The 23,979-nt window shown below is 41.7% G+C and overlaps 1 protein-coding gene across 1 annotated transcript in view; it reads left to right on the forward strand.

Moving 5' to 3' along the window:
• Positions 1–23,979, forward strand: part of FBXO11 (F-box protein 11) — a 177,984-nt gene that overhangs the window by 35,946 nt on the left and 118,059 nt on the right.

Raw genomic sequence — 23,979 nt, forward strand, 5'->3', positions numbered from 1 at the left:
TTCTCCCTCAGAGCCTCCTTGGACAAAGATCACACTTTGGGAGGCTCAACACTGGTCCCCGGTCTCTGTGCACTGTCAGTGTTGCTAAGTGGAGGGGGCATTGCACACCTGTACTTCCAATACGGGTTGCCTGCATGTTGCATTACAATACCTGTCGCCCATATCCCTGCGCCATACTCACCATGGCTGGAACAGCAAACTGGTTCATTGAATAGCTGGGAATACTGATTATGTTCTGAATTTCACTTCAGTGGAATCAGGGAAGTGATTTTTAAATACTAAGTGTATGCTAGACCTAGGGTATGCACTGACAGTGGTTGCCTTGTGCTTTGCATGCTTTACTGTGAAAAGCTTGGCCTTCAGCGAATCCTTCACACCAGTGGAGAGACTTCCCCAGATTTTGAAAACATGACATGTTCAATGAGATAATGAATGCCTCTTGGACAGAGGGAATGGAGGTAAGAGCCTGGGGGATTTCATTCTCTGAAAAATTGGACATGGACATGAGAACAGGAGAGCATCCCAGGAGCATGAGTGTGCCATGCAGGATGAGATGCTGCGGATTGTGAAGGAGCTGTCATACATGTTGAGGCATCCAGCTGAACTTCAGAAGAGACAGCAGAACAGCCTGCAAACATCGCTATATTCCCACTCCTCCTCCCCCAAATGTTCCATGAGGCGGGGTGGGGAAAAGAGCAATATCCCTTCCACAACACGAGGGTCGGGTACGAAGAACAAAACCCAGCAATTCGATGACCTTTGATGGGCCAGACTGCTGTGCTTTTACAGACAAGCTGACTTGGTGTCTCCCTTCCCAATTTTATTACACTGTTTGTCTAAGGTTAAATTCTTTTCCTGGTTTTTCAGTTTCTTTGTGTTTGTGCAATAAAAGTAAATGTTTTGAGATTGAAATAGTCTTTTATTTATTCCAAGCAAAAGGGTCATTACTGAAATGGGTTTTCAAAGCATCCCGCAGTTGCAGAGCTCCTCACTGGGCTCTTCTTATTGCTGCTCAAAATTAGCAGACAGCCTCTCTGCCTCCACATACCACTCCTGTGGAAACTTCTCTCCCTTTGCCTCACAGATGTTTTGGAGCATGCATCACATAGCAATAACAGTGGTGATATTGCTTTCACTGAGGTCTAACCTAGTAAGCAAACTGTGCCAGCGACCCTTTAAACATCCAAAGGCACATTCCACCACAGTTCTGCACTTGCTGAGCCTGTTGTTGAATGGCACCTTACTGCTATCCAGGTGTCCAGTGTACAGCTTCATGAGCCATGGGAGCAAGGGGTAGGCTGGATCTCCTTGGATCACAATTGGCATTTCAGTGTGGTTATTTTGTGATCTGGAAAGAAAGTCCCTTCTTGCAGCCTTCTGAACAGATCCGTGTTCCTAAAGATGTGCACATCATGCACCTTTCCTGACCATCCCACGTTGATGTCAGTGAAATGCCCCCTATGATCCACCAGTGCTTGCAACACCAGCTGTTTGAATGATATTGCAATGTTCCACACGGCAGCTTCTGTCTCATCTCTGGAAATGCTGCAAGATAAGATGCAAGGTGTTTCTAATGCTCACAACAGTATTGCACAGCTGAGCGGGATCTGTACTTCTTGGACTATGGCGTATGCCTGGCTAAGCCAGCTTTTTGAAAAAAGGTGTGAAAAAGTATGGAGTGTTTGCTGCTGAAATCAGGGTAGGTAGGGAGGGAAGAAACTGCATCATGGGAAGTCAAAGCCATGTTCCCATTTCCCAATTCAACAATGTTTTGGTTCCATGAGGCATTGCAAGTCCTTCCCAAAAACCTGTGCAGTTAGTACACTGTGGGATATCTACCAACAGTGCACTGCTCTCTGCATCGATGCAAGAGCTGCTAGTGAAGAGGCAGTCCACTGACACAGTGAGCATGGTGTGGACATGCACGACTGACTTAATTACTGTGGCAGCTGGATGTCGACTTAAGTTGACTTAATTTTGTAGTGTAGACATGCCTTTGGAAAAAGTAAGTCTGCAGACTGACAACCGTGGTGTTACTGCTTCTGCCTATAACTTTGCCAAATTATAGCAGAGTGAAATTGACAAGATTCTGGTCAGCTTCACTATTATTAAGAACTTTATTGGCAGCAATGAAACTGAGAAGAATTGAAACATTTCACTCTGCTGCCTCTTGGCAGAGCTTTGAGCGGCACTGGAGGCATGTGTTGGAGCTTTGCACTAGGGAAGAGGACTCATTGAGGTGATTGTAGGGTGTTCCGTTATAGTGATGTGTCCATTTATTGCCTCTCACGGATTCTGTCATGGCCAGGGGTGCCTCTGTGCAGTCCTACTCTTTCTCCGTCTTCCAGGTCTTTTTACACAGACTCCATATCCTTTTGCTCATCCAGTCACCACACTCCTTCTTCAGGTCTGGGTTTATTCAGATAAACTTAAAAGTAAAACTCAGTCTTGAACAAAATCCATCCGTTTTATTCTGTTTTGGGGTAATTTCCTGGCCTTTCCTGCCCTCTCTGCTGGATCCTGCTCACTCCTAGCAGCTTTTTATTTCCCTGAGCATCTCCCCACTCAGTGCAGCTTCCAGCTGCTCTTCATTGGTGAATCACTTGATTCCTGTCAGGTATGGCTCATTATGTAATCAGGGTTGGCTAGCCCCAGCTTCTCCAGTCTGTGGAGCAAGCCACCCTGTTACAGCCTCTGTTCAGCAGCCATAAAGCAGCCATAGGGGCTGGGAGAATCTGGAATGAGAGAGGTGGGTGAGAGGAAGAGAGAGAGAATGTTACTACTTTCATCAAGGAGCCAGAGAAGGGCTTGATTTTCTGGTAGAGGGGTATGTGTGGAGCATCAAATATTGGGTAACTATTAGCAAGAGTCTGATATTAGAGAGAGAAGGTAGGTTAGGTAATACCTTTTATTAGACTAACTTGTGTCTGGTGAGAGAGACAAGCTTTTGAGCTGCACAGAGCTATTCTTCAGGTCTGAAAAAGGTACTAAGAGTGTGTTTAGCTGTGACATGGGATTTAGAGGCAGCATTCTCCCTTTTTCCAACTGCTTTTGGGGCATAGTTGGCTTCTCACATGTTCATGGTCCCAAGGCAGAGGCAAGTCCCTTTACTGTCAGTCTACAGCTAGTAGGTTTAGAGACTGGCAGGTATCTGCTTACATTTCCAAATTAATGGGGATGTTGATGAGTAAGAGGGGGTGAGTGGGAGAGAGTGAATTTATTATCTCCCATTCTGTGTCTGTGCATATTCCATGCAAAATAACTACATTAAAAATCATTAAGGTTGCAAAGTCAAGCTCTGAAGAGTTAGGAAATGCCAGAATAAAAGCTACCCATGCAATCCTAATTCAGCTCCAATGTAAATATGCATGTGATGAGAAATCATTAATTACATTACTGCATACTATGTGTTCTGAATCGTTGCCTTATTCAGTGTACCAAATGGACAGTGTTAAGTATTTCTTTTTATTTGTATCGTTCATCATATGGCTCTATGCCTTATTTACTGCACTTCATCTTAATCCTGCTCTGAATGAGCCCTTTATTTCTTCAGAGGCTTTTCTGTGGTACTCATCATTGTATCTGAGTGCTTCACGGTTACAAATTAGCCCAGAGGATGGATTAATTAATAAGATAGGGAAATCTTAACCCTATTTTAGAGAGAGAGAGAGAGAGAGAGAGAACAGAGTATTTTTTAAAAATAGCCACTAATTTTGGGTACTGGTAGTTAGAGTTAACTATTGGCATGGACAGCCATCTCTAAAATGTGCTTGTTACTGGAATAGCTTAGCTGAATGTTCAACCAAGAAAAGCACACTAACCACGAGGAAGAACTTCTGTATATCTGGGAACCAAATTCAGCACCAAACTGGGCAGAGTAGTTCCAGTTCAGGACAGATAACCTAAAAGTATAATAATATATCATTCTGTGTTGTCATCAGGTACCCCTCCTCAGTGGAAGATGAATTCCAGGCACTTGAAGAAACAGCTAGTCCTGGCCCAGTCTGTTGTACTTTCTCTGAGGTGGTTGTTGAAACATAACCAATTTAAAAGGAAGCATACTGGAACATGGGGGGAGGGATAGCTCAGTGGTTTGAGCATTGGCCTGCTAAACCCAGGTTTGTGAGTGTAATCCTTGAGGGGGCCGTTTGGAGATTGAGTTGGGGATTGGTCCTGCTTTGAGCGGGTGGTTGGACTAGATGACCTCCTGAGGTCCCTTCCAACCCTGATATTCTGTGATTCTATGATCTTCCTTCCAATGGCTCACCATCCTTTGGAATCCTCTCCAAGGATCCCAGTCACTTATCAAAAAGGAAGATTATAGCCATCAATCATTCTATGCTTCCACCACAAATTAAAAAATGCCTGATTTGAGGATATAGTTGGACAATGCAGTCTCCATCCTAAATCTAAATAAACTAAAAGAAAGTATATGACCAAGGAAAATCAGCTTTTGATAGGATAGTATGGGCAGAGAAATGTAGACTCTTAACCTAGCCAGAGCACACAACACATATTATGTGCACTTTGTATTACTGTTAGTTTGCATTATTTCTTCCACCCCCAACCTCAATTCCATTACACTATTGTGTCTTGTCATAAGTCATGACTATAAGCTCTTTAATGCGAGGATCATCTCTTTTTCTACATGTTTGAACTGTGATTAGCACAATTGAGTCTCTTAATAGATGTTACTATATTATAAAAAGTACTGGAATGATTAAGCAGTCCCAGATATGCTTGGGAGTTTAGAAAACTAAAAGCAGATTAAATTATGACAAGATTACTCAGTGGAGGTGATCATAAACAGAGATGATGGCTACAAAGGCTAATGAGGAAAAAAGACAGGTGTTTCAGCAGGGCGAAGATTAAAGAAGCACATGTATCATTTAAAAACTATTGTAGTGCAGTATGTAGATTAATTAGCTGTGAGAACAATCTTAAGTAGGCTTGGTGGAATTTCATTTTTATTATTTTTATAATTATGACTGATAATATTGGTCTATTTTTAATTTTTTTCAATTTGTATCGATTTAAGTTTTCACAGTTGCAGGATATTATGGGGGAATCAAACAATTATTTGACAGTAGATGTTGAGATTCAAAAAGTTAAAGCTTTATAACCATTAAAACACAAACTGTCAGTCAATATAAAATGTCAAAACATACAAAGTAAATCTCCTTAAATCAAACTCAAAGTTATCAAGCAACATTTTTCTTTCATTATCTATCTGTAAATTTCAGTTGTTATCAATGGAAATATTTTTGTTGGTTTGTGTGTGTACAGTGAAACCAGCATTTAATTATGAAAATCTAATCCTTCCAAGCCTACAGTAGTCCATACTGTTTGCATACCTAATTTTTAATGTAAAAAACCAAGTAGAACAGTCCTCTTCTCCTCTTTGGAAAAGACTTTCAGAATGCCTTTATTCATCATAAGTTAAAATGTGGACTTTTTTTTTTTAAATCACTTTGCAGGTCTCCTTTAACATAGACTTTAATTTTTTTAAGATATAATTAAGAAAAAGTGAAGAGTCCATTCTGACCTCAGCTAAAAATGAATGATTATTAATTTATCCCTCAGTATTCAGTTTTAAGGAAAGTCTTAATGCTACTTACACTGAATTCTTCCTTGTTATAAAAGGCTTATTGCCTGTAAGCCTAGAAGTGGAAGTAGAGTGTTGCACTTCTAAGCAGCATGTTCTTGGCTTTGTAACGCCTTGCTCCCCTGGCCAGCAGCATCTGGGAGTGGCAGACAGCAGGGATTCTGCACAAAAGGCTCTGTCCAGCCTTTTAGACTAGAATGGTGTTGCTGTGGGAATTGGGTCTTGCGAATAGGAGGCAAGGTGCCAAACTTGTTTGTGGTTTTTTTTTTTTCTGACAGCATATCAATAACTTCAATTAATACTTAAAATATTTAGCATTGTTGTATGTAGTGTTGTTGTAGCCATGCTAGTCCCAGGATATTAACAATACAAGGTGTGTTTTTGAGTGCTTGTCATGTCTATTCCATTCTAGGTGCGTGCACAGTTGTTGGAGACTTTTGTCTTAGTGGTATCCGTAGGGTTGGCTATGGTGCCCCCTGGAGTGCCGCGCTCATGTGTTAGTATATCAGGCACCGCCGGCCCTATGCCTTCTCAGTTCCTTCTTATTGCCTGTGGTGGTTGGTCAGAGTACCTCCATTGCTTTGCAAGTGGTCAGCAGTTTTCTTAGGGCTTGGCTACACTGGCGCTTTACAGCGCTGCAGCTTTCGTGCTCAGGGCTGTGAAAAAACACCCCCTTGAGCGCTGCAATATACAGTGCTATAAAGCCTCAGTGTAATCAGTGCCGCAGCGCTGGGAGCGCGGCTCCCAGTGCTGCAAGCTACACCCGTAGAGGATGTGGTTTACGTGCAGCGCTGGGAGAGCTCTCTCCCAGCGCTGGTGCTCCGACCACAGTCACACTTCAAAGTTCAAGTGTAGCCATACCCTTACTCTTAGAACCTCATGTTCCAGCTGTAAATAGTTTGTTTTATTGTAGATTAGTTAGTAAGTAGCTGTTAAGTACTGTAGTTAGTCAGTTAGGGTCCTGGCAGGGACTTTGCCCCAGGCAGAGCATGCGCAGGTCTCCAGGTTTTAAGCCCTGCTCTGACTGCAACAGGCCTATGCCTGTTAGTGACCTGCATGGTAGCTGTCTGAAATGCTTGGGGGAATCCCACGTTAAAGAAAAGTGTTGAATCTGTAAGAACTTTTGTCCAAGGACACAGAAAGAATGCAGCATTCACTTCAGGGCCTTTCTCATGGAAGCCGCTCTTCACCCAGCCTCTGAGCTGGTCCAGCCAGACTCAACTGCCAGCACTTTGGCCTCAGTGCATAGCGCTCCCCAGCACCAGGCTCTACTCGACACTAATCCCATCATCGGCGCTGAAGATGAAGATGAAGAAGAGGGATCTGGCACTGAGCAAGTCAGACCAAGGGGCATCGGGCAAAGGACCGTGCTCGGGCTGCCCGCTGACATTGGAGCCACAAGGGGTCACATCCCCGAGGGGACCTCCTACCCCCCTATGGGATCTGCCACCGACTCTGGGTAGGGGACCCAAACTGATGGTGCAATCAATGCCTTCTCGGCTCCCGGCACCCAGAGAGCAAAGGACTTTCCCACCACAGCCAGCACTTCGTGCAGCAATGAACCGGCAAGCTAGCCAAGAAAGCCTCCCAGAAGGTGAGTAAGCGCCACCAGTCTCAGCAGCTGAGGCAGAGCCCTTTGTTGCCATGCCCCTGGTCTCTGCATCAGCCCAGATCACCCGTTCTCCACTACTGGCACCATGTTCTCACTGGCACCATGTTCCTGGTCTCCGCCCTCACCCAGTCTTGGCCAGAGGGAAGTTTTGGTTGCCATACAATCAGCACCAGTCATCTTCGCACCAATGGTCACTGTCACAGAGACCTCGGGGATTCTCTCCAACATGGCACTGCTTCCTCTACTCCTGACACCAGTCTGACTATTCGAGGCATCAGTCTCCCATGGCAGGATCATCACCTGCATCCTGCTATGATCAGGCAAAGGTGCCTCCACTGGCTATTGTAACCGCCCACTGAACTAGAGCACAAGCCTCAGTGCCGGCCTTCCTGGCCCATGTGCCAATTTCTGATCTCTGTAGGGCTGCCACCTGGTCGTCCATCCATACGTTCATGTCTCACTATGCGGTTACCCAGCAAGCCCAAGATGATGCTGACTTTGGTAGAACGGTGTTACAAGCTGTGCATCTGTGAACTCTGAGCCCACTTCCAGAGATCCTGCTTGTGAGTCACTTAGAATGGAATCAATATGAGCAAGCACTCGAAGAAGAAAAAACAGTTACCTACTGGGACACTTCTGAGAGTACCAATTCAGGACAGATTGCTGAGAGCAGGACAGTTACAGCTCAAAGCTGGGATTCCTTTGCACACGAAGGCAAACCAAACCAACCAGAAAGAGAGAACTTTGGTTTTACCTCACTGGCTAATAAGTCACACAAGCAATTCCCTTAGACGCTCCTGTTTCCCAGTATCCCCACCAGTGCCACTCGTTATGGGGATGAATGGTTGTGAAAACAAATATCCCAGTAAAAGAAGAAGGTTCTCACGATCCCAAAGGACCAAGCCCAGACCCAGGTCAATATACAGGTCAGATCTTATCCACAAATCATACTGTTGCCAATCCTTTAGAATCTAAAGGTTTATTCATAAAAGGAAAAAGATATAGATGAGAGCTAGAATTGGTTAAATGGAATCAATTACATATAGTAATGGCAAAGTTCTTGGTTCAGGCTTGTAGCAGGCTTTTAGAATAAACTGCAGATTCAGATCAAGTGTCTGGAATACATCCACAGGTTTGGATGGGTCATTCAGTCCTTTGTTCAGAGCTTCAGTTTGTAGCAAAGTCCCTCCAGAAGTAAGAAGCAGGACTGAAGACAAGATGGAGGAGATGCACCTGCCTTTTAATATATTTTCTCTTGTGGCTGGAAACCCCTTGGTTCTCCTGTGCAAGATCACAGCAAGATGGAGTTTGGAGCCACATGGGCAAGTCATATGTCCATGCATGACTCAGTTTTTTACAGGCTGACGCCATTGTTTACATGTTAGTTTGAAAGTTCCCAAGAAAGCTCAGATGTGGATTGGCGTCTCCCAAAGTCCATTGTCAGTTAAGTGATTCTTGATTGGGCACTTACTAAGAATAGTCCCTTCTCAAGAAGCTGACCAAATGCTTCACTGAGGTCACTTAGAATCAAAACACATTGATATGCAAGTACATAGCCAATATTCATAACTTCAGCTACAAAAATGATGCACCCATATAGATATCATAATCAGCAAATCATAACCTTTCCATAGACACCTAACACAACAACCTTTGTACAATATTTGCTACAAATATATAACAGTGGTTGCAACAATGATCTATACGGTCAGAGGTTATATCAGAATGTCACACCTACCTTTTGTAACTGTTGTTCTTTGAGATGTGTTGCTCATGTCCATTCCATTACCTGCTCTCCTGCCCCTCTGTTGAAGTTGCCAGCAAGAAGGAACTGAGAGGGCATGGGGCTGGCGGCACCTGATATACATGAGCGCAGCACTCAAGGGAGTGCCACAGCCAAGTCTACAGATACTGCTAAGGCAAAAGTCTACCAACAACTTTGCACATGGGTGCGCACACACCTAGAATGGAATGGACATGAGCAACACATCTCAAAGAACAACAGTTATGAAAGGTAGGTAATCGTTTTATTCCAGGACTCTTCAGAAATGTATGCCTGAAAGTAGGAGCCCAAGGCCATATTTAGGCATGTAAATAAGTGGTCATATATTTTCAAAAGTGTTAAGCACTCAGCAGCTGCTTTTGACATCATGCAAGATTCTGCAGCACAATTCTGGAGCAAGCTGTGACTTGTGTGGAAAAGTCGTAGAATTGTAGGCTTCCTGGAGTCCTGAATGTGATTTTAAAATTGTAAATTTCTGAGGTCTACATACACTTACATCTACAACATATAAACATATCAATTCATGATCTAAATAGATGAAAATAATAATGAAATATTCTTCTACCCCAATACATTTAAAATATGGAAATTTGTAAAACTCTTTCAGAACATCATGTATCATGTGTTTCTTTCAAAATATTTATGCACATTTATTAAAGACTATACAAAATCAATAGTTTACACTCAACATCACATTTCTATAAGAGAAGAAACCAAATGAGGAAAATTTTAAAGTTGGGTGGACATTGTAAATTAGATAGGGTTAGATTACACTGGTCTACAATTTTTGAGAAGTCGTCTGCTTCAGAGATAAAATGTGATATTTACTATGTATTTTGATGTGCTGAATTCAAATATGACAATTAAAACAACTGATTGGCTACTGTTTCTAAGATATTTAAGTTTTTACATTTTATATCTATGTATATTATGTAGATAGTAGAGTTTTAATCATAAATTGTAAACCTAGGTCTTTTCATGTGTTTATGGTTGCTTTACATGATAATATTTCACCTGTCCTGTTTATGTAACACTTTAAAAATCAGCAAAAGGGTTATATAAATAAAATGTATTATGAAACAAAAGGCAAAAAACTATTATGTACATAGTTTAGTCTTATTCAGTGTCTACTCGGCGCTTCTTGGCTTGTCTCTTGTATTCATTAAATGGAGCATCTCTTGTCACTGTCCAGCAATAGTCTGCAAGCATTGATGGGCTCCATTTGCCCTGACAGCCTGCGAGGAGATTCCACTGCTGTAGTCTGGAGCCCAACAGCTCTGCCTTACTCTTGGGTAGTTCCAAATCTTTGATAAGATTATTCAGTTCACCTTGTGTTATGAGGTGTGGTTCAGAGGAGGAGGATGGGAGAAAATGTGGGTCCTGTGACATTGATGGTTCAGGACCAGAAGTTTCATCCTTATCCTCTTCCTCGTCTGACTCAAGTGAGAATGATTTTGGTGCATCAGGAACCGGCAGTCCTTCTCCGTGGGGTACTGGGCGTATAGCTGATGGAATGTTTGGATAATGCACAGTCCACTTTTTCTTCTTTGACACACCCTTCCCAGCTGGAGGCACCATGCAGAAGTAACAATTGGTATGATCTGTTGGCTCTCTCCAAATCATTGGCACTGCAAAAGGCATAGATTTCCTTTTCCTGTTCAACCACTGGTGAAGATTTGTTGCACAAATGTTGCAGCATATGTGTGGGGCCCACCTCTTGTCCTGTTCTCCAATTTGGCAGCCAAAATAAAGGTGAGAGGGTTTCTTAACCATAGTGGTTATACTGCACTTTTGTGATGCAAAAGTCACTTCACCACAAACATAGCAGAAGTTATCTGCACTGTTCACACAAGTACGAGGCATTTCTGTTCACTTTGGCTAAACAGAAATGTGTCCCTTTGCAAAATCAAACACTGACAAATAAGAGAGCACGACACTGTATGATTTCTAGAGCTGATATAGGGCAATTTGTTCAGCAGAGTGATGTAAGCTTCGTTATGATTGCATCATCCATGACTTCTAGGAATAACATGATGCAATTCATATCATATACGATGCAATACCAGCTTCAGATTGCATCATTCATTGTTTTGCCTAAAAAGCATGTACTGTCCAAACCCAGTCATAGATTTATTCATAGATCCGGTCAAAGATGTACTGTAGTCATTTCTGGTTTAAATTTAGATCCCTTCCCTTTATAACTCACTTATCCTCCGCTGTTCCCAAGTCAAGGATCGTATATACTGACCCAATAGCATATCTTGAAAACTAGAGCCAATCAACAATTTTAAGCATCATTTTCGTTCTCAGTGACCCAGAATTAGTAAAGTTGGACTACATTTATTTCAGAAGTATTTTGGCTGTAGAGCAGAGTTATATGGCAGACGGGGTATTGGATGAGTTGCCTGACTGTTCACTTCCAACATTCTGATGTTTAGGTTTTTAAAAAAGTATGGAATATTTAGTATGGGAAACATAATATTGTTTTTCAACCATAACCCTTTTTAACGAAGTTTCTTTTTCTTTGTGATCGATGCAAAATCCTATGCTAAGAGAGAGGAAGTAAACCACATGGAGGCAAAATTGGGGGAATATAACTAAACAACTGAACTTGTTTCCATCATAGTAGATAGTTATTTGCATGTGGTGGATATTTTCCCAATATGATTTCTTGTATCCAAACACCGTAGCTGCTGCATGGAATGTATGGGATTAGGAAGGATGTCTATTCCAGAATATGGAAAAATATTGATTAGTACTTATAAATTATGTCTTCAGTCACATGACATAAAAGCTTCTTCCCAGCTTAAATGTCTTCCATTCTGGAAATGTGTATTGATGGAATTGGACGGTGATATTTGTGTAACTTGTATTCAAATTTAAATTTGATAACAGACTTGTTCTACTAGGTCTAACACACAACAGAAGAGAAAGCATGAGCTACACTCTTTAAAGATTTATGTTCACATTTAAAAAGGATCCTCGCCCTGGTCTACACTACGGGGTTAGGTCAAATTTAGCCGCCTTAGGTCGATTTAAAAATGACTGTATCCACACAACCAACCCTGTGCATTCTTGTTGGTTTTAATTACCTTAATACATATTCTTCACAACTTGGAGATAGATGTAGGTTTCATTTTTAAAAGTTACACGTTATACATTTTTAAAGTGATTTATTTTGAAAACTTTTTAGATTAATTTTACAGCTATATCAGAAAATGAATGTTTGGTTATTTCATTTACCAAAGGTAATTGAAGCAGATATTTATGAAGTCATTGGGAGGTGAACTATCTCCAATTCAACAGGTTAATCATTAATATTTGAAGGATTTTCTTGCCATGCTGTATTAGGAGGAGAACATTACCAGACAGACATTTAAATTGTTTTTTTAAACTAAAACAATGTTATGTATTCTGAATTTTTTTCTTCAACAGCAAACATACAATATTTTAACAAAACAAGCATATGAATTTTTGAATTTAGTTAAGTTTTTTAAAATCAGGTTTGTTTTTGTTAAAATTGTTTTTAACTAAAATATCTAAATGAAATATTTTAAAAAAATAATTAATCCACTATGTCTGCCAGGGCAACATGAGAAACTTAAAATATTGGCTTCTGCAGCTAACTCAGTCGTCTTCACCTTCATTTTCCTGTTCGTTCATAATCTGGAAAAGGAAAAACAAGCCTGCTTTTTCAGGTCCCAAACGATTTCTCAATTTGGAATGAATTAGTCCAAAGGAAGAAAATATTCTTTCTATACCGGCAGAAGAAGCTTACTGCTGTTAAAAGTGAGATTAGCACTTCAACAGTCTCTGAATCCAAGTGCTTAAGTGACTTCCATCTGTTCACTGGTGTGCCTTTCTTTAAAACATCAGCAAACATATATTTCTTGAATGGTTCACCCTTAGCTCTGACGTTTATTATAGTTAGCGTTATGGAGGGATGATTGCTGGATGTCCCTGTCATAGCCAACTCCTCTTCTTCGGCAGTTAAGGTTTGACCCTGGTACTGAGTATTGAAAATATTTGCAAGAAAATGAGCTGGAGATAGTGCTTGTCCCATTTGGTTTTTTCAATGCTTGTAATTTGTCTGTCATTGCATATTTCTCTTTTTAAGAACTCTTTTTTTTTTTTTTAAAGAATTTCAAGAGCATCAGCATTAAAACAGCTATTTCCCTGCATTTTGTTCAAGGCTACAGAAATAGGCTTCAGGGTACTCAGGATGTGTTCAACATTTCTCTTAAGCCCAATGTTGAGAACTTTGGCTGTGACAGTGCCATCTATTTTTTCACAGTTTTGTTCACAAACTATCATTAGATTAGGCCAGTTCTTGAGATAATGCTCAAAACAATCCACTACTGAGTTCCATTGCATGTCTTCTGAGAGAGTTAGCTTGCTTCCTCCCACTTTTTTCAGAGCAGCTGCTGCAAAGTGGTTCTTACGAAAGCATTTTGCAGTTTCAACAACATTAGGCTTTATTTCTGGAACACTGAAGTCTTTGGCTAGGAAGTGCATCAAATGAGCACTGCAACTGTATGTTATTAGCTTGCTAGTCTCTTCACTCCCTTCTAAATAATTCCTTCTCATATTGGATATATTTGCAGCATTGTCTGTGACCAAGCTGCATACTGGACATTTGAATTTTTTTTTCACAGTTTGTTATAGCTCTTACTGATACTTGTAAGTATTCTGCCGTGTGCACATTTCCTGATGTATCAATTGTTTCTGTAAGGAAGACACTCCCTTCTTCTGTTGTCACACAGGCACATACAATAGGATCATTGTGGACATTGCTCCACCCATCAAGACTCAGGTTAACAATTTTACCCTCTAGACCTTTGCACACTGCTCAATTTCTCTTTCATACACTTTATCCAGCAATTGGCCTGCGACATCTGCTCTGTTGGATGGACTGTATCCTGGTCTTAATGACTGAATCATGTTAATGAAGTGTGGATTCTCAATCATATGGAAAGGAGAGTTTGTTGCATAAACAAACGGACAAGTTTTTCCTCAATTACCTCTTTTTTTTTGTAATCTGCTGGTCCTTATCACAAACTTTACCTGTAGTTGTAGGTTTCAGAGGGGTAGCCATGTTAGTCTGTATCAGCAGAAACAACAAGGAGTCCTTGTGGCACCTTAGAGACTAACGTTTATTAATAACATAAAATAAAATAAAATTGTTAGTCTCTAAGGTGCCACAAGGGCTCCTCGTTGTTTTATCTATGGTTGTTTCTGGATGATGGCAATATTTTTTTTTTCTTTTTGCTACAGGTGGTGATGTACTATGGCTGTGTGACATACATGATGTGACTGAAACACTATCTTTGGCAGATCATTATCATTTTCTATAGTTTCAGAGTTATCTTGAAGATAATGAGTCTTCAGAATCCTGTATGTTGAGGATGGATTCTGCTAAACAAAATATGTCAATGCATTTATTTTAATTATTATTACCATGCTACTCATTTAGTATTACTCATTGCATTCACTGACACTCAGTACTGCTTTAAAGGTGAAACTGTAAAAGGAAGATCTGCCTATTTCAGCTATTTATATTTTATCTCAACTGCATCTAAAATGATAGTACCATAGAGTAACAACTATATTTTTTGCTCAAATATGAGAATTCAAGAATAGTCCAGAAGGAAGACAGGCAGTCCTTAAGAAAGAAATGTGAAAGAAAAAAGTTGACCAACCTGAAGATCCTGCATGTTCAGACATGTTTCTCCTCTCATCTTCAACACAGCTTCCTCCTGAGAAGGAACATTTCTCATGATGTTGTTTCATTGAGGCAACCAGGCCTTGCATTGCTTTGTTGCACTGTTTGCATTTTGCACGCATACCTGTCTTACCCACAGGTAGAGGAACATCATTAAAATATTCCCAAACTGTGTCTCTTTTATGGCCTGGTGCCATTGTTGGTTTTCCTTTCTAGTGAGAGAATGGTATGGTAGGTCTCAAATCAATGAAGGCTACACTCAGAAAGACCTCAAGACTTTAGGATTATGCTGCTCAAATAGTTTTACTTTTGTTTCTACTGCCTGTCTCTCCCTTCTCACATTCATCTCCAATCTTCTTCTCTTGGTCCAGATCTATTCCACCCTCAACCATCTTCTGTTCATTGAACTTTTTGAAACTTTGCACTTTTAGAGAGAGGTAAGGGACACAAATTTGCAGAGGGACAATAGGGTTGAGATCTTATTTCTCACCTCTATATAAATAAATTAGTGGAGATATCCTATCTCCTTGAACTGGAAAGGACCTTGGAAGGTCATCGAGTCCAGCCGCCTGCCTTCACTAGCAGGACCAAGTACTGATTTTGCCCCAGATCCCTAAGTGGCCCCCTCAAGGATTGAGCTCACAACCCTGGGTTTTGCAGGCCAAATGCTTAAACCACTGCGCTATCCCCTCCACTCTTGCTGTTATCAAGCATGTTATCTCTGTAGACACAAATCCACAGTTTGAGAACTGCAAAACTGAGCATCTCTGATGGTATCTTCTAGACTGAGCACCGAGTCCCATTGGGTAGATAGAATAATTTAAATAATCTATACAGAAGCCCCTGGAACCCCTTAAGATCAGGTCCCTAATCCATGAACTATTGGAACTCATTTAGAAAACTTTTCTTAAACATTACATGACTATATTGTCTCATACTATAGAATTAGAATGTATAATCCCTATTCCATGGGGAGATACATTATAGCTCAAAGATATCTTAATTGAAACTTTAGCTAGGTTTTTTCCTCAAAAAGCATTTTATGAAAAAAATCCTATTTAAACAAAAAAAAATCCAATTTTTAATTTTTTTTAATCCTTGATTTTTATCCACCCTGATTGCAATTAATCACAGTTCTAATCGCACTGTTAAACAATAGAATGCCAATTGAAATGTATTAAATATTTTTGGATGTTTTTCTACATTTTCAAATATGTTGATTTGTTACCCGCAAAAAATCCAGGGCACTCTGCTTATACCCTACCGAGGGCTCAAGGCACGACCTGGTCTATTTCAGGCATCCTCACCCTTTCCCTTCCAAGGGTTCAAGGTATAAGACACCTATCCTTACCTACAGGACTCAGGAAGAAACCTGGTCAACGTACATACCCGCCCTTTCCCTCGGGACTCAGGGTTCTAGAGGACTGTGGAATCACTTCCCAGTGAAAGAGCCTTACACAGCTGTGCTCTAAACATCTATTTATTAGCAACACACACAGAATACATATGCTGAACAAATCTCTTATACTCACCACTCCCAATATACAGACAAAATTCACCCAGTGGCCAGTCAGGATCCGCTTGTCTGGGGGTTCCAGCAGTGCCTCTGCACATCACAGTCATGCAGAAGGTTCAGAGTTCTAGCAACTTGATATTAAATTGCAGTCTAGAGATGATTCCCAAAGAGCATTGTTTTTTGGTTACATTATATAGGTAAAATTAGCTACCTCCTTTAACTTCACTAAACCTATCACATTGTTCAGTACTCCTAGGTAACAAACTTTAACCAATCACACACTGGCACCTATGTTTTCTCGTCCCTGCTCAACTCTTTTTATATTTTATCTCTCATGCCCAAATTGTTACTTATGACCTTTTTTTGTGCAGATGGTCAGCATAAATTCACTGGTCAGAGCTTATCTTATCTATTTTACCCGTTCTTGGGGTCTTTCTGTTTCTTCCCTAAACTTCCCAGCACCTGGGTATCTCTACTTTAAAACTCTTGGTGTTATGACTCGTGTTAGGGGCATTCCTGAGGTGGAGCCACCTTAGCAGCAGTGGAGCATTTTTTCCCTCTTAATTTTAATGGTGAAATCCCTGAGTTTCACTCAAGACTGGTTTAGTATGTGGTGAGTTAAATCTCAGGCCTACAGATTTTAATTACAACACAGAATATGAAGTGTTACTCCTGGGGGAATTTTGCACCACTGCGCATGCACAGAATTCATATCGCCTGCAGATTTTTTTTTCTTCCCTGTAGAAAAATGACTTTCTGACAGGGAAGAAAAGAGAAGCTGCAAAAACAGTCACACACCACTCCCTAGCAGTGCAGGTATGTCATTTCAGACAGCCAGAAGAGAGGTGAATCACTGCGGGGTGGGGGACAGCCCAGATAGTGGCTGCTACCCTGAGCCGGAATCAGCTGCTAGTCCTGGCTGGGCTGGAGGCAGGAGAGGATGGGGCTTCCTTTTCCTCTGCAGGGAGTTGTTGGGGCTGTTTCAGACTCACCCCCAGGAACCTCCCCCAGCTGCAGGAAGCTCAGCATCCTCCCCTGCTTTCTGTCCACCATGGCTCTCAGCTGTGTGTGTGGGAGGAAATCACTATAGGGAGAGCTGCTCCCCCATCGATCCAACCCCCCGTGCGTCCAGACCTTCCATACCCAGACACCCTTGCCAAGCCTTACTGGGTACATCCAGAACTCCCCTAGCCCTCCATACCTGAACCTCACCCCATTCACCCTCAACCGCTGCATCTAGCGTCCCCCTGCACCCAGACTCCCTGCTGCTGGACCCTCACCGCTGCACCCAGACCACCCTCTATTGAGCTCCTTCCACTCAAACCCCCACCGTGATGCCCCACCTTGAGCCCCCACATCATTAACCCTCAACTAGCTACACCCAGACACCCACTGCACCAATCCCCATTTCCCCAACACCCAGACACCCCCACTGAGGCCTCCACACCCAGACCCCTCCGCTGAGCCCCAACCACCTTCATCTGGAAGCCTTTGTAGAGTACCATTGCCCCTGCACCTGGAACCCCCCTCAGTGAGCCTCTGTGCATCCAGATCCCTCCATACCTAGATCCTCTACTGAACTGCCTGCTCCCAGATTGTCCCACAGAGAATCCTCTCACGCCATACCTGTATCCCCCCATACTAAGCCCCTCCATGCTGCCCAGCTGAGCTGGGTGTTTCTGGGGCAGGCCCAGACTTTGTGTGTCAGGGTTGGGTGCAGCCTCACTGCTGAGTCCATGTTCTGTAGGGTGATCTCCCACCTTTGTGCAGCCAGTGGCCTGTGTGCCCCACTGCCACGCTGGAACCTCTACATTTATTTATTGACAAATAAAAGTTTAGAATTTTGCAGACATAATTTTTTTGGCTCAGAATGCCCTCAAGATTAAAAGTATACAGTGCTCACTTTATATTATTATTTTTATTACAAATATTTGCACTGTAAAAATGATAAGAAATATTTTTCAGTTCACCTCATATAAGTGCTATAGTTACGGCCATACCAAATTCATGGTCATGAAAAATGCATTACGGACCATGAAATCTGCATAATATAGAGTAAAAGAACACAAGAGACCAGATTTTATGGGGGAGACTAGTGTTCCTTAAATTGGGGGTTTTCACCCAAAGGGGAGTTGGAGGAGGGTCACAAGGTTATTGTAGAGTGACCGCGGTATTGTCGCCCTTCTGTGCTGCTTTCAGAGCTGGGTGGCTCGAGAGTGGCAGCTGGTGGCTGGGTGCCCAGCTTTGAAGGCAGTGCCCCATCAGCAGCAGTGCAGAAGTAAGGGTGGCAATACCATACCATGCCATTCTTACTTCTGTGCTGCTGCTGGTGCTGGCTCTGCCTTCAGAGCTGGGCTCCCGGCCAGCAGGGGCCACTCTCCAGCTGTCTAGCTTGGAAGACAGCGTAGAAGTAAGGGTACCAGTGCCGCAACCCTCTCTACAATAACCTTTTGACCCCTTCTCCCCACAACTCCTTTTTGGGTGAGGACCCCTATAATTACAATGCTACGAAATTTCAGATTTAATTATATGAAATCGTGAAATTAACGATTTTTAAAATCCTATGACTGAAAATGACCAAAATGGTCCAGGCCCTTTCTTTGTCATGAAAGTGCAACTTACAAATGTAATTTTTTTTTTTTTTACATAACTGAACTCAAAAACAATGTAAAACTTTAGAGCCTGCAAGTGCACTCAGTCCAACTTCTTTTTCAGCAAGTCATGAAAACAAACAAGTTTGTTTACATTTACAGGAGATAATGCTGCCCACTTGTTATTTACAGTGACACCCGAAAGTGAGAACAGGCATTCACATGGCACTTTTGTAGCCGGTATTGCAAGGTATTTATGTGCCGGATATGCCAAACATTCTTATGCCCCTTCATGCTTCAGCCTCCATTCCAGAGGACATGCTTTCATGCTGATGACGCTTATTAAAAAAATAATACTTTAATTAAATTTGGACTGAACTGCTTGGGGGAGAATTCAATGTCTCCTGCTCTGTTTTACCCACATTCTGTCATATATTGTTATAGCAGTCTCGGACGGTGACCCAGCACATGTTGTTCATTTTAAGAACACTTTCACTGCAGTGCAGATTTGACGAAAGGCAAAGAAGGTACCAATGGGAGATTTCTAAAGATAGCTGCAGCACTTGACCCAAGGTTTAAGAATCTGAAGTGCCTTCCAAAATCTCAGAGCAATGAGATGTGGAGCGTGCTTTCAGAAGTCTTAAAAGAGTAGCACTCTGATGTGGAAACTACAGAACCCAAACCACTAAAAATGAAAATCAAACTTCTGCTGGTGATACCTTACTCAGATGATGAAAATGAGCCTGCATTGGTCTTCACTGCTTTGGATTGCCATCGAGCAGAACCCATCATCAGCATGGATGCATGTCTTCTGGAATGGTGGTTGAAGCATGAATTTTTAGCGCATCTCGCACATAAATATCTTGTGGTGCCAGCTACAACAGTGCCATGTCTGTTATCTCTTTCAGGTGATGTAGACAGGCATCGTGCAGCATTATCTCCTGCAATTGTAAAAAACTTGTCTATCTGAGTGATTGGTTGAACCGGAAGTAGGACTGAGTGGACTTGTAGGCTCTAAAGTTTTTCATTGTTTTATTTTTGAATCCAGTTATTTTTTTGTACATAATTCTACTTTTGTAAGTTCAACTTTCATCATAAAGAGATTGCACTACAGTACTTGTATTAGGTGAATTGAAATACAATTTTTTTTGTTTCTTTTTTGCAGTTCAAATATTTGTAATGACAAATATAAAAGTAAAAAGAACAAGAGTACTTGTAGCACCTTAGAGACTAACAAATTTATTTGAGTATAAGCTTTCATGGGCTACAGCCCACTCATCAAAGGCATAGAATGGAACATACTGTAAGAAATATATACATACAGAGAACATGAAAAGGTGGAAGTAGCCATACCAACTGTTGGAGGCTAATTAATTAAGATGAGCTATTATCAGCAGGAGGAGAAAAAAACATTTTAGACAGTTGACAAGAAGATGTGAGGATACTTAACATGGGTAAATAGATTCAACATATGTAATGACCCAGCTCTCCCAGTCTCTATTCAAACCCAGCTTAATGGTATCTAGTTTGCATATTAATTCAAGCTCAGCAGTTTCTCGTTGGAGTCTGTTTTTGAAGCTTTTCTGTTGCAAAATTGCCACCTTTAAGTCTGTTACTGAGTGACCAGAGAGGTTGAAGTGTTATGATTCCTGATGTCAGATTTGTGTCCATTTATTCTTTTGTGTAGAGACTGTCCCGTTTGGCCAATGTACATGATAGAGGGGCATTGCTGGCACATGGTGGCATATATCACATTAGTAGATGTGCAGGTGAACGAGCTCCCGATGGCGTGGTTTATGTGATTAGGTCCTATGATGGTGTCATTTGAATAAATATGTGGACAGAGTTGGCATCAGGCTTCGTTGCAAGGATAGGTTCCTGGGTTAGTGTTTTTGTTGTGTGGTGTGAGTATTTGCTTCAGGTTGGGGGGCTGTCTGTGAGCAAGAACTGGTGTGTCTCTCAAGATCTGTGAGAGTGAGGGATCATCTTTCAGGATAGGTTGTAGATCTTTGGTGATGCGCTGGAGAGGTTTTAGTTGGGGGCTGAAGGTGACGGCTAGTGGTATTCTGTTGTTTTCTTTGTTAGGCCTGTCCTGTAGTAGGTGACTTCTGGGTACTGTTCTGGCTCTATCAATCTGTTTTTTCACTTTAGCAGGTGGGTATTGTGGTTTTCAGAATGCATGATAGAGACCTTGTAGGTGTTTGTCTCTGTCTGAGGGATTGGAGCAAATGCGGTTGTTTCTTAGAGCTTGGCTATAGACAATGGATGGTGTGGTGTGTCCTGGATGGAAGCTGGAGGCATGTAGGTAAGTATAGCATGGTGTTTATGTGACCATCGCTTATTAGTACAGTAATGTCCAGGAAATGGACTACTTGTATGGATTGGTTGACTGTTATCAAGTATCCTCACAGTTATCTTTTCTCAAGAGTAAATGTGCCCAGTTTTTTTAACCTTTATAGGTTAGGTTTTCTAAACCTTTCATCATTTTTTGTTGCTCTTCTCTGAACAGTCCAGATTGTCCATATCTTAAGTAAAATATAATGCCCAAAACTGGACACAGTATTTCATCTGAGACTTCACCAATGCTGAGTAGAATGGGACAGTTACCTCCCGTGTCTCACGTGCTACACTCACGTTAATGTATCCCAGAACAATATTAGCCTTTTTGCAAGTGCATCACAATTTTGTCTCGCATTCAATTTGTGATCTGCTTTAAATCTCAGGCCCTTTTCTGCTGTACTACTGCTTAGCCAATTATTCCACGTTTTGTGTTTTTGCATTTGATGTGGTTAATCCTCCCCTTTTCGAAGAAAGGCATACTGTCTATGAACTGGATAGACACACAGAAAAAAGATACAACACATCATATTGGCTGCTTGTTGTTCTGCCTGCACCACCATAAGATCATCTAGGCACATTCGCACCATTAGACATTGCCTCCCAGTGCTTCTTGTCCCTGTTCAGAATCTGCCTGTTCTTGCTGCCTCTTTTCCCTTTGTGGATCTGGAGTTGATAGATTACCTCAAAAAGTTCTCTAGAGAAGCCAAAGCCACCGTATGCTAAGAAGCCTATAATGAGAGGCCTAAAAATGCTAACAAGAAAAAGCATATCTTCCTAGAGGCTTCTAAGGAAGAAGCAGCAATTTCTTTATCATCTAATGAGTTACCTACCCACGTGTAGGACAGTCACTAAGAAGTTTTAGTGGGAAGATTTTTGGAAAGCTGTTTCACTTGCAAATAGTTAGTTTGTTTTCTCAGCTCCATCTGTTTGCCAAACAAGTATCAAAACTTTGGATTAAGGCTGTCATGCTTTGACATACTAACTTTTTCCCACTACCCATTAGATCTGTGATTTCCTCACTACAGGCATCAAAAAATTCACCTCTTGGAGAAGAAACTCACCATTCTGGAGGACCTCAGAAAAGCTGGACTCAAACCATGCAGTTCCACAGTTAGATCCCAATTTGGTCACCGTAATTACAGATGTCAGTCACATCTGACCTAGAGCCAATATGAAGCAGATGTCTCTGCATGGCAAGTGATGAGATGGTTGTGGTTCCAAGAGACATAGAATTCCAGTGTCCCCTAGTTTTAGTAAGTTCTTGTATCTACCATAAAATTAGAGGCACTTTGCAGTTGTGGCTTGTAGCAAAGAAGTCTGTTGCTGGAGTTCTCCATTTCCTGCAAATTTGGTGAAATATTTGTGAACTGAGACACCCTTTCATGGGAGGTACGCTGGGACAGCGCTGAAAGTCTTTAGTAATGAAGAGATTCCCAACTATATAGATTGCTCTGATAGCTGGATTCTTTTCTGTCCATATCAGAGTAAGTGATGCCTCCCTGAGTGAGGTTACATGTTTCCCCTTGATTGTTGAGATAAGCCACCACTGCTGCAAACATATGAGGGCTGCATTCTGTAAAATTTGAGGCTTGAAGTGGAAGAATAGCAGGTGAATTGTTTTCATTTCTAGTCTGTAGATGTGAAGGTATTTCTCAATGTCTGTATCGTCTTGTATCTTAGGAATGTACAAAAGGAGAGATTTAAAAAGACTGAGACTTTTCAGCTTGGAAAAGAGACGATTAAGAGAGGTTATGATAGAGGTCTGTAAAATCTTGAATGGTGTGGAGAATGTGAATAAAGAAGTATTATTTACCCCTTCACGTAACACAGGAACCAGGAATCACCCAATGAAATTAATAGGTAGCAGGTTTAAAACAACAAAAGGAAGTACTTCTTCACACAGTGCAGTCAGCCTGTCGAACTCATTGCCAGGGGATGTTGTGAAGGCCAAAAACAGTATCTGGGTTCAAAAAAGAGTTAGATAAGCTTATGGAGGCTAGATTCATCATTGGCTATTCATCATTGGTTGTGCGTGTCTCTAAGGGCACGTCTACAGGATTATTCCGATTTTTACATAAACCGGTTTTGTAAAACAGATTGTATAAAGTAGAGTGCATGCAGAGCACAATAATTCGGTGGTGTGCGTCCATGTACCGAGGCTAGCGTCGATTTCTGGAGCATTGCACTGTGGGTAGCTGTCATGGTGTAATTCCCCACTCTGAACCTTAGCGTCCAAGAGATGGGGTACCAAAATGAATTCCTCTGAGCTCAATTACCAGCTTAGTACTTGTAGCGCTGCCACCAACCAGGATTTCAGTGCCTGGTACACTCAGGGGTCCCCAGGCAAGGTTTTGGGGGGACCAAAGACCCAGACCCTCTGGATCTTACCACAGGGAAAGTAAACCCTTTCCCCCACCATTGCCTCTCCCAGGCTTCCCCTCCCTGGGTTACCCTGGAAGATCACTGTGATTCAAACTCCTTGAATCTTAAAACAGAGAGGAAAATGCACCTTCCCCCCCTCCTTCTCTCTTCCCCTCCCAGATTCTCCCTGAGAGAGACAGTAATCCCAACACAGAGAAATTAGCCCCTCTCTCCCCCTTCCCTCCTTTCTCCCCACCAATTCTCTGGTGAATCCAGACCCCGTCCCCTGGGGTCTCACACCAGAATAAAAAAAAATCACGTTCTTAAACAAGAAACTTTTAATTAAAAGAGAGAAAAACAGTAAAAATTATCTTCATAAATTTAAAAAATGGAATAGGTACAGGGTCTTTCAGCTATAGACACTGGGAATACCCTCCCAGCCTAAGTAT

This window comes from Gopherus evgoodei, chromosome 3, assembly GCF_007399415.2.
Source record: "Gopherus evgoodei ecotype Sinaloan lineage chromosome 3, rGopEvg1_v1.p, whole genome shotgun sequence".
NCBI classification, from domain to species: Eukaryota; Metazoa; Chordata; order Testudines; family Testudinidae; genus Gopherus; species Gopherus evgoodei.